The sequence below is a fragment of the Balaenoptera physalus genome (assembly GCF_965194825.1).
Source record: "Balaenoptera physalus genome assembly, chromosome: 5".
Classification (NCBI taxonomy): domain Eukaryota; kingdom Metazoa; phylum Chordata; class Mammalia; order Artiodactyla; family Balaenopteridae; genus Balaenoptera; species Balaenoptera physalus.
Genome location: NC_138884.1, coordinates 122,282,563 through 122,300,125, shown reverse-complemented (window position 1 = coordinate 122,300,125; position 17,563 = coordinate 122,282,563). Strand labels below are relative to the sequence as shown.

Sequence of the window (17,563 nt, the reverse complement as noted above, 5' to 3'; positions counted from 1 at the left end):
TCTGGCTGGTGTTTTAACTGTTTTGCTCAAGTCCTTGCTGGTAGGTAATAAATAAGAAGCCATTATCTGTTAGTCTCTATTTAATTGGCACTGTTGAATATATAAATAGAATCCTCTCACCCCTTCAAATGCTAGTGCTTACCTTCTGTTGAAATCAGTTGTTTTAATAGTCCTGGGAGTTTAATAAAAAGCTACTTGATCAGAATTAAAGTTTGATTTTGGGGAATACTGAATTTTCATTTGTGATGATAGATGGAAGGCCTGTGGAAGATGGTGTTTGGGGTTTTATCTTAAGCTGGCTTCTATTCCATTATAGTAATAATATTTAATCTCATTGCCTGGGTGTGTGCTATAAACTATTAGGTAAATAAAAACCATTTGTTTTTCTCTACTTGGTTTTGAGGCACACACCATGTCGCTGTTCAGAAACAGGTTATGTAGTTCATGTTGAAAGATGCATACTCTTTATATCAAATATAAAATATACTTATTATGGTTAAGAATCATCTTTGCTGTATTTTAAAATGATTATATTGGAGTAATTATGGAGCTAATAAGCATCATTTACGTTTTGTCCCTGAGTTTCTTTTTGCTGTATAGTCCAGGCTTGGAAAACTGTAAAGAACCAGATAATAAATATTTAATTTTTGGCTTTAGAAGCCACGTGGTCTCTATTGCAACTACTAAACTCTGCTATCGTAGCATGAAAGCAGCCATAGACAATACATTAATGGAGACCTACACTGTACTCAAATTAAACTTCATGGACACTGAAATTTGAATTTCGTATAATTTTCACTGTCACAAAACGTTTTTCTTCTTTTAATTTTTTCTCCAACCGTTTAGAAATGTGAAAACCATTTTTAGCTCACAGGCCGTAGATAAATAGGCAGTCGTTGCATTTAACCTGTGGGCCTGGTGTAGTCTATGGAACACAGGCTACAGACTGGATTTTTACATGGTTATTAATTTAAGGGAGTCAAGTGGAGCTGGAATTTTAATCCTTCAAAGTATGGGAGCTTCTCTCAGTAGCAATCACTTGATGGTCAAGTTCAAATGTCTAAAGATTTTAGGAAGTACAGAATTTGATATTCTTCTAACTTCAACTGTATTATTAATCTTTTCTCTACAATTTTCTTGCCTTAAAGGGGCTCTTTTTCTCTCCTTACATGCATTAACTGAATTATAAGATTAGAGTCATGCATGGAAATCAATTAAAATGGTCAGCGAGGATAATTTTATTTTTTTCCCCAGGCATGAAGTAAACTTAAACAGTTCATTCCCTGAAATCTATAGCAATAACAAACAATTTAATAGCACTTTGATTTTTGCTTACTCTATCTAGTTTGTCTCTGTCCCTGTGAGGCAGGTGTGATTATTATTCCATTTTGCGAAGGAGGAAATTTTAGAAGAAATTCTTAAAATTTCTAAAAGACGTTGGAGCCAGGACTTGAACTACTTCTGTTTGAATTCCTAAGTCTGGTCTCCTTACCATAGTAAGTGTAAGTGTGTCCGTGTACACACAGACACACACATCCATGTATATATGACCAATGTATTTACCAATTTAAATTTTACCTACCTTTTATTTATTTGAAAAGAAATCAGAAAACATTGCAGAGAATTATTATATAAACTTGAAATAGGTAGTTTAAGATAACTGCATTTCTTTAGTGATTTTTAAGAACATCTCAGGATTTCATACATATAATTCAGAATTTTTAGTCAATATTTGAGTCATCATCAATGCTAAAACTAGGATCCTCAAAGTTTACTTAAAAAAAAACAACTACACTTATTTATCATTCCTCTCCAGTACTTCTTCCAGTTCAGAAGGAAGTTATTTAGAGAAAAACCTAGGAATCTTGAGATAGAGCCAATCAGATCAGATAAAAGGGAAACTGAGAAAAGTGAGATAAAAATATTTGTTTCTTTCCTCCAAGAATTCAATGGCAACACACTAGGAAATTATTTGATAAGGCTAAGTTTCTAATTTTTTATTGATTTAAGGGAAATCAACTGTTTTGAACTTTATATTGCTATGAAATTCAGTAGCAACATTATAAGTCGTGCTTTATGGAACAATTTTGAAACTGAGCTGCGATGCTTTAGTGGTTCACAAAATCAATACAACAAATGTGATCAGCTTAAAAACGATAGCATAAAAAATGTGAGAGTGCATTGCACTGAATAAGGATAAGTATTGTTTTGTGAGACAAATTTCAGCTGTGGATGTTTGGTTGTGTGTCAGTGAATGTGCTTTCTCGGGACTAATGAGAAACAAATTTCTTACTATGAAGGTTGGTCCCAAACCCGTGGGAGCTCTGCTTTACAGTGGCCATAACTCACTTTCGCTTTTGCTGCATGCAATTGTCCCAGTTCAAACTCGGTCTCCAGCAGTAATTACTAGTAAGTGACCAAGAACTTGATTTAGAGTGCATTTGATTTAAACTATGCTTGCCTTCTTTTGTCATTGGTTCATTTAGCTGTGCTAAGTAAGAAAATTCCAGTTTCAGAAGTTTGGACAAAGTTGTTTTAATGATAGTCTGAAAACATGGGCAGATGCTTGAGGAGTCATGGGGACTAAGAGGGGAAATAGAAAGAGACACACAAAAAGACACATTGCTATGAGTCAGAAACCATCTCACAAAAGCACAGTTTAGGGCTTTTACTTACTTGAAGGATATATAGATTATGGACAGAAAAAAAGCTGTCTTTACTAAAAGAATAATATTAATTAAATATATTTTTCAAAGGCAACCCATTTATTTTCATGTGAAACTCTAAACCAGTTGTTTCAAGACATTTGGTTTTTAGAGACTAGTAAAAATAAAATAAAGCTGGGGTGGGGGGTCAGGCAGCATAGTTTTGACATTTTTATTTTATCAAGATAAAGAACAAAGTTAAACAACTAATATAATTTATTAATATATTTTGGTTATTTAAAGGGCATTTTAACAATGAAAAAGCAAAAATTACAAAAAAGGAATAACTTTATTTTAATTCACTGTGTTGTCCTTTATTTCCTTTTTTCTCATTTCACCAAAATCTGAAGAAAACTTCGACTTTCTTTTGGTAACCACTATTCTAAATTTCTTTCCAATACCATGAAAAGGGTGTGCCTGCCACTCTATGTTTCTATTCAAAAGAGGAAACACAAAACCTTAGGAACATGTGGAAATGCTAAATTAAAGCTACACATTAGCTGGCTTTCCAACATCCAAGGAAAAGGGTGGTTCTGAAGTAGATAAGTATTTGAAGAGAGAAGCAGGCAGATAGTCAAACAGAGTGATGGATGGCTGGTTGATTCTCTATTGGCTGTGGTACTCTATTCTTTTTTTATTTTAGTGGGTGCCTAACTATTTCTCAGTGTCTCTATTTTTTTGCCATGGTTTCATTGAAATGTTCAACTCCTAAAAAGGTATAAATCACAATAGGTACCTTAAAAAAATCTCATTTATGATGTATATGTGTTCTATTAAATCATCTATAAATTTGCCTGTCATCACCTCAAGATAACTGACATGATTAGGATTGTCTAAACATTTTGAAAGCTATTGTTTTTCCTAAATCATTTTTATAATCTTCTTGATTAGCATTCTCACATATACTGAAGGAAATGGTTCCAGAATTAGGTAATTTACATTAGTATTTGCTTTGATATATTAAATCATTTAGAACGTTTGCTCTGGTCTGCCTTCTTTCTTCACCCAATTATCTGTGGAGTTAATACCTCTCACAGAGTTTTACGTCTTTTTCTTTCAACCTTTAACTTGGAAGATATTATTCTATGAAAAACATAAAAATGCATTTCACATTCAATTATTATCGTTAGAAACAGTACATAAAACATTCAATAACCACATGTCAGCAGCAGAACCGTTATTCTTCAGATCCCTTCTTTAGGTCTTTGGATTCTTTAAAAAAACCAATAAGGGGACTTTTTGACTAACATTATCCTGGCTTTCAGCAAAATCACATGTGTAATTCTCTCTAAAGACTGCAGGTCTCACCATACAGATTCCATAATCCTGAGCAGCTGCCCAAGTAGGACAGTGCTGTCCTTGCCAGCCCCACTCAGATGTGTTGATAGATGTGCACCAAGTTCTGCTAGCATGCTAAAATGTCCTTGTTCCCTACTCACTGCCTCACTAGATCATCCATAGTTCATGGGCATCTCTTTCTAGATCCTTCAAAGAACTGTACCTATCTTCTCTCAGTAACTGAAGCAGTTGGGGGGTGGAATATTGGGAAAGTTTGTGCTGCAGATATTTCAGTGTGACTATTATTTGGAGAAAATCCTGCCCCAGACTTTTAGCAGTTGTTCCAAACCTAGCTCAGTCATTGGCAATTGTCAGTCACACTGTTCTTACTTTGTTAGTGGTAGATTAGGAAGAAAGCTCTGGAAAGCAAACCACAAGTTCATTTGTTCTTTTAGCTTTAAAAGTGACTTTTAATATATAGTCTATCTTAATTTAAATCCAAATGGAATCAAATTGCAGATCACATTTCTTTCCCTTTCACATCATCCTACAAAGATATTCTTAGACGGAAGATGATTAGGTCTTGATCTTCTCACTGACCATCTTAATGGTGTTTGAAGTTGAAAAGTCACTCAGCGGTTATGAATGGAAGCAGGTCTGACAGCTTATGCAACTGCAAGGAAAGAGTAATTTATAAAAGCTATGGTCATATGCTCTTTCTTCTTCAACCCCAATTGAAAATCAGTCATCTTTCATTTCTTTTTCTTATATACAATCACAGAAATCCTAACTTCTGTTCTCTAAGGAATCAATATGGTCTCAATAGAGTATAGGGATTTTGGGATATTTTAATGACCAAAAGTCTTAAAATAAAAAGCATATTTAAAAATCATTATAAAAACTTTGTAAAAAAATCTTTACATTATTTTGAAAATATGAAGGTTAAGAATGGTAAGACATAGTATGTCTACCTGAGGCAGGTAAATTACATCTCTTGATTATTTAGTCAGGTTGATTAATGTCTCTAACTGAATATTTTTCATTAGTTAAAAAATGTTTAAATAAAAATTGTAGAGTTGATTTATTTATTCATCCACCAGTCGTTCACTGAGTACCTATAACTGCCAGACTTTAAGATGGTCCTAGGGATACATAGATGAATAAGAAGTAGCCCCTTCCAATAACTTCCAGAGATAGAGATGGAGATTAGATATTATCCAAGTATTTGTTATGGGGGCATAGCTCAATCATGGAGGCTCAAAAATTAGGGGAGTTTATTTTACTTTTGGAGTTTCCTGGTATCGCTTCCCTTTGCCAGTGGCTACTCTTTGACTTTACTCTTTTTCGGAGTCCATCAAATTGTCTGCATTAAATGTGATGAAGTACTAGTCTCAACACCAGCAAAAAATGTCATTCTGTGGAAAATGTGAAAATAATCCTGGCCTAGAGGCCCATCACTTCATCCTTCTATGTCGAGTTACTCACACATAAGAGGTAATATTTTCCTAATTCATGGAGTTTTTGTATAGATCAAATGAGATGTAAAAAAAAAAAAAAATACAAACACTGTGTACTACACAAAAAGAGGTTTTAATTTCAGACTATTAAGCAAGATTATAAAATCTTAGAAAGTGGAGAATTTGGTTTGTGAAATTGTATCAGGGAAGGAAATAGTTCTGAATGTTATTGTGACTTTCCTTTTATGTGAAAAATAAACACGGAGTGTTTATCAGTATGAATTCAAGGATTTTAGCATTAATGTCATTGTTAAAAAATCTTTGTGCTTTACATTTTACCATTTTATTCTAGATGGAAAAATTCCCTAGTTTTTCTGCACATGTACAGTTTACATTCAAGTGAAAGGAACTACTCTTCCAGTATACCAAGTTCATCATTGCAAAGGCTTTATGATATTGTGGAAGGAACATTCAACTAAGAATTAAAAACCTAGTTTAGAGTTCTTAATCTACAATTATTTGTGTTATCCTGCCTGAGGTTTGGTTTACTCTTCTGGAGAAAATAGGGATAATAATTTACTGTTTTATTTATTTTATTAACTAGTTAGGAAGAATAATTGAGTAAAACCCAATATGCCATATACAGTTGGCCCTCTGTATCCCTGGATTCTGCGTCTGTGGAGTCAACCAACCTCGGATTGAAAATATTTGGGGAAAAAAAAAAATTCCAGTAAGTTCCAAAAAGCAAAAAGTGAACTTGCCTTGTTCCAGCAACTATTTACATAGCATTTACATTGTATTTACAGCTATTTACGTTGTAATTTGTATTGTAAGTAATCTAGAGATGATTTAAAGTATACAGGAGGATGTGCTTAGGTTATACACAAATACTACATCATTTTATATGAGACTTGAGCATCTGCAGATTTTGGTATCTTTGGGTGAGGTCCTGGAACCAAACCCAAGAGGATACTGAGGGATGACTGTAGATACAAGCAGTTGTGTCTGGATTTGCAATAACAGGACATATGTTGCACTGAGAGAGTTAAAATTGTAGTAAATGCAGCTTTTCTGAAATGTGGAATTTCTTCTAGTAATAAGAAGCTGCCCTGGCAATTTTCTTTATTGTGAGTTATTTGTGCAGAAATTATAGCCATGGTTTTTATTGCCTTTTTATGAGTCCTAGGAGGCAAGAACCTTTGTGAGAAGCTCATAGATAGGTCTGCCTGAGGACAGAAGCTAGTATTCAGCCATCTACTGGGAATTCTCAAGCTACACAATACTCCACATTTTAAAATGTCATTTATTTTAAATGAATTAAATGTGAACATGGCATATGCACATGCACTGGGTCGGAGACAAATGGAATTTTTCCCACAGAGTCACAAATTGTGGAATCTAGATGTTTGGGGAACATATTTGAACAATAACATTTTATAAGATATCAGAAAAAGATGAAATTAGAAATGATCATATATCGCTATAGCTGTATTCTTTGGTATAAAATAATTGCATGATATATGTTAAGAGAGGCATTATAATCTACATGGTAACAATGCCATAAATGTGATTTCATAGAAGGAATAAGGCTTTAAATGGCTGATCCCTACAAAATGTAAACCAAAACAATTTCTCTTTACAGAGAAGGAAGTGGATCCTAACCAGTGCTATAGATCTCCATAATAAGAAACGAAACTAACTTTAGTCCTCTTTACTGGAACCCTGTTTTAAATGAATGATTACACATTATTTAAAATAATCATGTGAAGTAATTAATTTTCTCATTGTTGGTCTTTTTCTCTCTATCTTTCATACCTAGAAAAGTGTCAGGTTTTTTAGGAGGAATTCCGTTATTACTTGTTGAATGACTGAATGAAAAATGAACTATCATACAATATTGATCTCACATATGGCAGGATTATCAGCCTCCATGTTAAAATATTTACTTGTGTTTACAACTCTTCTATTTGTTGAAAAGTTTTTGAGTAAAGAGATATTAATTCATTTACCTTATATTGTCATACAATCCTTAGCATAGAGCTTTGTACTTGGGAAAATCCAATAAAATGGTTGTTAAATACATGGATATAAGTACATTTGTTTCAATATAATTTGGACATTTAAGTTGGTATATAAACATATAAAAGAGAGATGAAATGTTAGTTAAATACATTTAATCATTATTCCTTTTTAAAAGACTTTTTCTCTAAGCAAAATTCAACTGAAAATGACTTGTATTATTATTTAAGGTATTTTGAAACTTTAGGTATCATTTTTTATAAATTTAATGTTTTATATAAATATTTCAGTTCCAAATGTCTGGGCTTAAAATCATTTATTAAGTTTATTATATAGTTAATCAATTTCTAAGAGCAAACACAATTTAGGAGTGGAAATTCTGAGAAGAAGGTATCAGGTGACTGATAATGAAAATGATACTCTAAGACTGAGCTGGGGATTGTGCATAGCATGTTCTGATTTTCTATATCTCCTCTCAGGTTTCTCCAGCAGTCTAATTTCAATTTCACATGTTCCCACACTGTCATTTGGAACTTATTGAGCATGACAGACTTTGTTGAAATGAATAATCCCAAAGAACACCCAAATATTTCTTTTACTCTATATAACTATCAGCTTAAATCTAAATTGTTTTCTTTTTATAGGCATGTTATTCAACTAACAGTGTAATGGTCACCTTTTCTTATGGTATATTTTCCAGTTGGTAATATACGATAGTTTAAGGAGCACATATAATTCTTAGTTGTATGGTAGTGTTTTACCATCATGATGCTATGGCATAGGATAGGTGAGGGAAAGATCAACAATCCCAAATTATACTAAATGACTACATAGTGGAAGAAGTTACGTTTTCCTTCTTAAGGCCTCCAAAAGGAAATTGTGAAATATCAAGACAGTAAGGAAAATAGCTGTAATGATTAACAGGGAAACTTTATGTAGCTGGTGGAGAAAAAAAAAGTAGTTTTAGGATCAGAAAATTTAAAAATCCGTAGTGTAAATCTGTGTGTATATTGCCAGAGAAGAAGCAAATCTAAAAGGTGGTTAAGAGATTTTCTTAATGGCTTTACAATTTTAAAGAATTGTGTTGTAAATCTAATCTAAGTGATTTTAAGTTTAGCCAACACTCAGCTACTTTCAAGGAAAGGAAAGAAGTAGAATGAGAGGTTTCAAAATTAGAAGATATGGTTAAATAAGTTCAAGTCCTTTAGAAAATCCTGTTGCAGTCTTTCATATAAAGCTCAGTATTTAAACACAGGGTAGTCTCTCTCTTACTGACCCTCCTTTGGCCACTTCCTCATTCATTTAATTTTTTATCTAGAAGATGGTAGACTTTAGTGTTTTCTTTGGAGAACTTGGAATATGAGCACTGTACATGGTGAAGATGATAAATCACCTTGTTAAGTGACCTTCTTTTTGATAAATTAACTCATGTTGGTAAGTAAACAGTGAGTCATTTTTTTTTTCTGAAGCCATTGTGAGATCCAAGACCCCAAGGAACCTAATTTCATATAGCAATCAATTTCAAAGATTGTGAGAGAGTGGTGACAGAAGCTACCAGCCAATTTGATTCATCAGGGCTTAACACAATGGTGGGGTTTCTTGGCTTTTTTCCAACTCTCTTAAATTTGTTTTTCTTAAAACTAGAAAATAGTTCAGAAAACCTGCATATGTTACATTTCTATTATGCATTAACTCTAGAGCAGGACTATAATTTTCTTCTACATAGAACTTGTATTTCTTTGTAATGGATATTTCAACATAATTCCTATGAACTGAATATTTCTTTCATGAATAGTTTTTCCACTGTTTTGTTGCACTAATTTTGTTTCTGGATTCTTTAATCATCTATACATCAAGAAATCTGGCTTTTTTGCTTTCATCTGTGACTCTTCTTCAATCTTACAATTTCTTTTCAATACAGCAGCACAATGACCCTTAAAATTTAAGAGAGATCATTTCGCTCCTCTGCTAAAAATAAACCTCAGTGACTTCCCTTAAAAGAATCTGCAAGGCCCTATGATTATCAATATGATTTTCATATTGATATTTAGTGTTAATTGAGGCTTCCTTTTTTTGCTGCTACATGATCAGTTTCTGAAATAACTCATATGTACTTCAAAGAATGTGTATTCTAGGAGAGGTGGGATCAGCATGGCCGAGTAGGAAGATCCTGAGCTCACCTCATCCCATGAACACACCAAAACTACTACCTCATATAGAACAACTTTCTCTGAGAATGACCTAAGGACTAGCAGAATAGCTCTTCTACTATTAAGGATATAAAGGAGTAAAAAAAAAAAAAGCACTGAGATGCATGGGAGGGGAAGACAAATGATCTAGTCAGGACCCACACCCCAGGTGGGCCCAAAGGAGGAAGGGGATATCACAAACTCAGAGGTCCTCCCTAAGGAGTGAGGGATTTGAATCCCACATTAGACACCCCAACCCTCAGAACCAGCACTGGGAAGAGGAGCCCCCTTAATTGGTTTTCAAATATAACAGGGCTTATTATGACTTGGAGAGTCAGAGGGCTGAAGGAAATTAAGACTCTGCTTTTAAAATCTCATGCACCTAAATTTGCTCATTCCAGGTCCTAGCACAGAGGCAGCAGGTTGAAAAGTGCCTGGAGCGCCAGATGGCCTGCTAAGGCACATCAGTACCCCTCCCCTATCCCACACTCGGCTGTGGCTCCAACCACGCTTCCAAAGTGGTGGCCCTGGTATGCCCCAGGAGAAGCTCTGGCCTGGGAAGGGCTCTGGCTCCAGTCACTCCCCCCACCTCCCTGCCAAAGTGGCAGTTTCTAGCATGCCCCTGGAGATGTCCTGGCTCACCCAGGTTCCAGCCCCACCCAACCCCCACCAAGGTGGCAGCCGTGCTCTGGTACGTGCTGGGCTCTGTATTCAGCCCTCCTTGCCAAGGTGCTGGCCCTGGCATACCCTGAAAAAAGCCCTAGCCCATGCTTGCTTCAGCTTCCACCCTTCCACCCAAGGTACCAGGCACATGCAGTTTGCATACATGTGCAAAAAATAATAAAATGGCAATAAGTATATACCTTTCAATAATCACTTTAAATGTAAATGGACTAAAAGCCCCAACCAAAGGACAGAGGGTGGCTGAATGGATTTTTTTTTTTAAAAAAGACCCATCTATATGCTACCTATAAGAGACTCACTTCAGAGCTAAAGACATACACAGACTGAAAATGAAGGAATGGAAAAGGATATTCCATGCAAGTGGAAACAAAAAGAAAGCTGGGGTAATTACTCATATCAGACAAAATAGACTTTGAGACAAAGACTATAACAAAAGACAAAGAAGGGAATTCCGTAATAATAAAGGGATCAATTCAAGAAGAGGATATAACATTTGTAAATGTACATGCATCTAACATAGGAGCACCTAAATATGTAAAGCAAATATTATCAGACATAAAGGGAGAAATTGACAGTGATAAATTAATAGTAGGGGACTTTTACTTGTATCAGTGAATAGATCTCCAGACATAAAATCAGTAAGGAAACATTAGTCTTAACACATTAGATCAGATGGACTTAATAGACAGCTATAGAACATACCAACGGAAAACAGTAGAGTACACATTCTTTTCAAGTGCACGTGGAACCTTCTCCAGGATGTATCACATGCTGGGTCACAAAACAAGTCTCAGTAAATTTAAGAAGATTGAAATCATATCAGGCATCTTTACCAACAACAACAATATGAAACTAGAAATCAATTACAGGAAGAAAACTGGAAAAAACACAGACATGTGGAGACCAAACACATGCTGCTAAATAACCAATGGGTCAATGAAGAAATTAAAGAGGAAATTTAAAAATTGAGATGAATGAAATTAGAAACACAATTTTCCAAAATCTATGGGAAGCAACAAGAGCAGTCCTAAGAAGAAGGTATATAGTGATACAGGCCTACCTCAGAAATAAAAAAAACTTTCAAATAACCTAACTTTAGCCATAAAGGAATTAGAAAAAGAAGAACAAACAAGGCCCAAAGTTAGAAGAAGGAAGGAAATAATAAAGATCAGAGTGGAAATAAATGAAATAGAGACCCCCTCCAAAATTGAAAAGATCAATGAAACTAAGAGCTGTTTTTTTAAAAGGTAAACAAAATTGATAAACCTTTAGTCAGACTCATCAAGGGGGGGGGAAAAAAAAAACAGGGCCCAAATTAATAAAATTAGAAATGAAAGAGTATTTATAACCAATATCATAAAATACAGACAATCATAAGAGAATTTTACAAACAATTGTATGTCAACAAAGTGGACAACCTAGAAGAAATGACTAAATTCCTAGAAACATACAATATTCCAAGACTGAAACAGGAAAGAACAGAAAATCTGAACATATTGATTACAAGTAATGAAATTAAATCAATAATCAAAAACTGCCAACAAACAAAAGTCCAGGATCAGACAGCTTCACAGGGGAATTCTACCAAATATTAAAGGGTTAATATGTATCCTTTTCAAACTGTTCCAAAAAATTGAAGAGTAGGGAACATTTCAGATTCATTCTATGAGGCCAGCATTACTCTGATACCAAAATCAAAGACACAATAAAAAGGAAAATTATAGGGCCGTGTTTCTGATGAACATAAATGCAAAAATCTTCAACAAAGCATTAGCAAATCAAATCCAAGATACACTTAAAGGATCATAAATCATGATTAAGTGGAATTTATTCCAGAGATTCAAGGATGGTTCAATAATTGCAAATTAATAAACGTGATACATCACATTAACAAAACAAAGGATAAAAATCACATGATTATCTCAATAGATGCAGAAAAAGCATTTGGCAAAATTCAACATTCATTCATGATAAAAATTCTCAACAAAGTTGGTATAGAGGGAACATATATCAACATTATAGAGGCCATTTATGACAGCCCTACAACTAACATCATACTGAAAGGTAAAAAGCTAAAATCTTTTCTTCTAAAATCAGGAACAAGGCAAGGATGCCCACTCTTGCTACTTTTTATTCAACATAATATTGGAAGTCCTAGCCACAGGAATAAGATAAGAAAAAGAAATATAAGGCATCCAAATTGGAAGGGAAGTAGTAAAACTGTCACTATTTGCAGATGATATGATACTATATATAGAAAACCCTAAAGACTCCACCAAAATAAAAATTAGAAACAATAAATTAATTCAGTAAATTTGCTGGATACAAATGAGAAATCTGCTGCATTTCTACACACTAATAATGTTTATAGAAAGAGAAATCAAAGAGAAAAATCTCATTTACAGTTGTATCAAAAAATAAAATATATAGAAATAAATTTAACCAAGGAAGTGAAAGACCTGTACTATGAAAACTATAAGACATTGATTGTAGAAATTGAAGATGACACAAATAAATGGAAAGATATTCCATGTTCATGGATTAGAAGAATTAATATTGTAAAGATATTCATACTACCCAAAGCAATCTACAGATTCAATGCAATCCAGATCAAAACACCAAAGGCATTTTTCACACAACTAGAAAAAATAATCCTAAAATTTGTATGGAACCACAAAAGGCCCCAAATATAGACAAAGCAATCTTAAGAAAGAAAATCAAAGCTGGAGGCATTATGCTGCCTGATTTCAAACTATACTACAAAGGTATAGTAATCAAAACTGTGTGGTACTGGTACAAAGACAGATACATAGATCAGTAGAACAGAATAGAGAGCCCAGAAGTAAACCCACACTTATATGGTCAGTTAATCTACAACAAAGGAAGCAAGAATATACAATGGGGAAAAGAGTTTCTTCAGTAAGTAGTGTTGGGAAAACTGGACAGCTACTTATGAAACTAGACTAATTTTCACACTATGTAAAAAAAAATAAACTCAAAAATAAACAAACATGATCACATCAAACTAAAAAGCTTTTGTACAGAGAGGAAATCATCGACAAAATAAGAAAGAAACCTATTGAATGGGAAAAGATATTTGCAGATGATATGTCTGATAAAGGGTTAATACCCAAAATATATAAAGAACTCATACAACTCAATATCAAAAAAGCAAACAATCTGATGAAAAAGTGGGCAGAGGACCTGAATAAACATTTTTCCAAAGAAGATACACAGATGGCCAACAGATACACGAAAAGATGCTCAACCTGTATCAGGAAAATGAAAATCAAAACCACAGTGAGATATCACTTCACACCTGTCAGAATGGCTGTTATCAAAAAGACAATAAATAACAAGTGTTGGTGAGGATATGGAGAAAAGGCAACCCTTGTGCACTGTTGGTGCAGCCACTGTACAAAACAATATGGAGGTTTCTCAAATAATAAAAGTGAACTATCATATGATCCAGAAATTCCCCTATTGGGTATTTATCCAAAAAAGAAAAAAACAAAAACACTGATTTGAAAATATATATGCATTCCTATGTTCATTGCACCATCATTTACAATAGCCAAGATATGGAAGTAATCTAATTGTCCATGGACAGATGAATGGATAAAGAAGATGTGATGTATGTATCCAATGGAATATTACTCAATCATAAGAAAGAATGAAGTCTTGCCAGTCTGGAGGGTATTATGCTGAGTGAGATAAGTCAGACAGAGAAAGACAAATAGTGTATGTTTTCACTTATATATGGAATCTAAAAAATAAAACAAATGAAGAAATAAAACAGAAACAGACTCACAGGTACAGAGGAAAAACTAGTGGTTGCCAGAGAGTAGAAGTTAGGACGATGGTCAAAATGTTGAATAGGATTAAGCGGTACAAAGTACCAGTTATAAAATAAATAAGTCACAGGGAGGTAATGCACAGTACATGGAATATAGTCAGTAATAGTATAATAACTTCATATAATAACTTCATATGGTAATCTGTAAAAATATTGAATCACTATGTTGTATGCCTGGAACTATATAATATTGTAAATTAACTATACATCAATAAAAAATAACATATTCTATATCTATTGCGTGCATGTTTCTATATTAGATCAAGGTTGTTGATTGTGCTGTTTAAATCTACATTCTTGCTAATATTCTAGGTGTTTGATCTATCAGTTTCTGAGCTGAGTACATGAAAATCTCCTAAGGTATTAATGGATTTTTCAATTTCTCTGTTTTTTTTTTTTGCCTTGAAGAGTATGAGGCTATATTTTTAGAAACATTCATGCTTATGATTGTTATATCGTCATAGGCCGTTGTTTCTTTTATCAGTGAATAATGTCACCTTTTCTCCCTATTAATCGTTTTTGTGTTTTATTAATAGCTTTATCAAGCATTATTTTGATAAATATTTGCCTGTTTTTTCCCCCTTATTATTTTATGTGAATATTTCTTTGTCATTATGTTTTAAACTTGTCTTTAGTAAATATAGTGATATTGCAGGTAATCAAATCTCAGAATCTCTACTTCAATAAGTGTGTTTAATTGATTTTTATTGATTATAATTGCTAATATATTTGATTATAATCCTATCATCTTACACTAAATTTTTCCTGGATTTTTATTGATCGTTGTTTTCATTTCTTTTTGTGAATTGGTCCCTTCCACCCCATACATATGATTTTGAAATTTAAACAGCCTATGTCTATATATTGTGTTCCTACTTACACATTTAACCAATGTTAAAAATTAATCAATATCTCAGTCCTCCAAATGATTTTATTACTTTATTTAAGCAGTTTAAAAATACTTATTTTAACATCACTTTCAGGTTATCCCACAATTTTGAATGTGAGATTTCTTGTTTTTTGAATCTAGACTCTCACATGATATGATTCCCTCTCTTGTTATTTAAAAATTTTAATTGTATATTCTTCAGTAAAAATTGTCAACTGATGAGAGTCCAGTGCATGATATAGGTTTTAGAGGTAGCAAGTCTCCTCCAAAGTTTATTTCTGTCATATCCCTACAGGTTTAATTGACCAATTCTTTTGTTTGTTTCTTGACACAGGTTTCTCTGCCTTATGAGTAAGTGCGAATTCATGTTTCACACTTTTTGTACAAGGTAAGTATTCTTTATCAACTCATGGCCCAGAGTATGTGGCCTATATCTGTGTTACATTTCCAGGCCAAGGTGCAAAATTTTTTTTCTAGTTTACTAACTCTGGTTATCTTTTCATGGAAGAGACAACTCCTTTCTGGTTCCTGGGTTTGTGGATAAACTTGGGTTTCTTTGTTCCTGCTTCTTACCTTGCACAAGATCTGTAGTGTTGGCTCTCATCCTTACTTGTTCATGAAAACCCCAGCGTTTACTTGTATATGTGATATTGAAATCCTGTGTACTTAACCTTTTGTAGTTTGGAATGCATGTGTGTCTGCCTGTATATCTGTCTACCTATCTAGCTAGCTAGCTAGCAATCATCTATCAGTTACCTGTAGGTATTGATAATTGTTAGAATTTTGTCCATATATGTATACCAAGAGACCTTTTGGTCTCGTATGGCATTCTGTCAGCATAACTACAAATTCTGATTTCCTTATTTTTGCCTCATATAATTACATTTTATTTTTCATTACTTACATTTAAGCATTTTTTTTCCATCTCCTTTAATGTTTTTGGAGGCAAAATATTATATACTTATTTATAAGGAATGTTGATGCCTATTAATATGGTTGGTTTTTAAATTTATAGCCACTTGAATTCTGGTGAGTTCTAGGTGATTAGGAAGAAACCCTCCCTAACACACACACACAAAGTATAAAGGTAAATGAAGTTCCAAACAATTAGATAAGATGTCAATTCTTATTGGAAGTAATAAGTTCACACAGAGCAGGAATTTATAGGACAAAGCTCACCTGAGCTTCTCTTGATTCACAGAGTAATGACCATGAGTTACAACTGCCAGATCTGAAGCACTCACTTTTCATCCCTTTATACTGACCATTTGGAGAGCCTACATTAGAAAACCAGGTGTGTCTATTTCAGGGAATGTTTACAATCACTGGATTTTCCTGGCTCTTCCACCACACTCAGTGTTAGCACAACCATATGCTTACTTGAGAAGGTATGCAAATCTGGTGTTTTGAATAATTTCTCAGCCTTCACCTTTCCACTGTCTTGGAAAGCCTGTTTCTCCACAGATCACCACCAATTCTGATTTGATTATGATTTTATCTGGATAGTTCTGGTAATGAGTTTGGTCCAAATCCATTATCCTACAGTATAATTCAATCAGCAAACACTTATTGAGCACTATCTCATCGTCAGAATATAGGTGTTGGGGAAGTAGTAGAACACCAGACATCATTCCTATCTCAGGTGGGGCTTGTGGTCTGGTGAGTTCAAGTGGTTGTGTGTTTTTCTCCTTTTCATTTTTTATTGTTGTTGTTATTATTGCTTTAGTTTTCTACAAATAGTTACCATGATATCTGTATTGATAAGAAAATAAAATCTAGGTAAAGTCTGGTATTAGACCCACTATTCTGCAGTGGTCAGATCATGCTCAACTCATGATGCTCAATTGGGGTATTATACTTTAAGGGAGATATAGACTGTCATTTATTCAGAAATGACTAGGACGTTTGGGAGATTTGAAACCATGTCACGTGAAAATTTGATTAAAATATTGGAGAAATAAAATTCATCATAATAAAGTTGGGAAGTCTTGTATTCACCAATCCCATGATCTCTTTTCACATAGCATAATGACATTGAGAGTAAAATGTCTGTCATCCTCTATTTCTGTCAATGTGAATGTCATATTAACTATTTTACCAGAGCCAGGCACATGGCTCTAGAACACATTTACTAGTTTGTTGCAGGCTCCCAATGGCTAGTAGTAGGAATCAGGCCCCTCCACTGTTTATTATTCACCAAATTCCAATGCCAATGGTGGCTCAAACCTTGTTTACATAAAAGAATGCTCAAACTACCATCATATACTAGAGAAGGCCCTTCACATTTGTTTCTGGGCAAATTCAAATGTGAATGGTCTTTAATTTATTTATTTACCAAGGAATAAATTATAGCTTTTCACACTGAGAATAAACTCTTTCCATCTGTCTCTTCTCAAAATTGTGTTGTGCCACACATGGGGCTTTTGTGAGCCACGGATAGAGTCACATTTCTTTCTGCTAACTGAAACAAGCTTGTAGAAAGTTAA

The 17,563-nt window shown here is 33.8% G+C and overlaps 1 protein-coding gene across 1 annotated transcript in view; it reads left to right on the top strand.

The window, feature by feature from the left end:
* The window catches only part of LOC309661338 (uncharacterized protein), a gene marked incomplete at its 5' end in the record, with an annotated part of 709,907 nt that overhangs the window by 495,878 nt on the left and 196,466 nt on the right, over positions 1–17,563 (top strand). The window contains one exon of the mRNA XM_082463079.1: positions 15,412–15,465. The remainder of the gene's footprint in view (positions 1–15,411; positions 15,466–17,563) is intronic.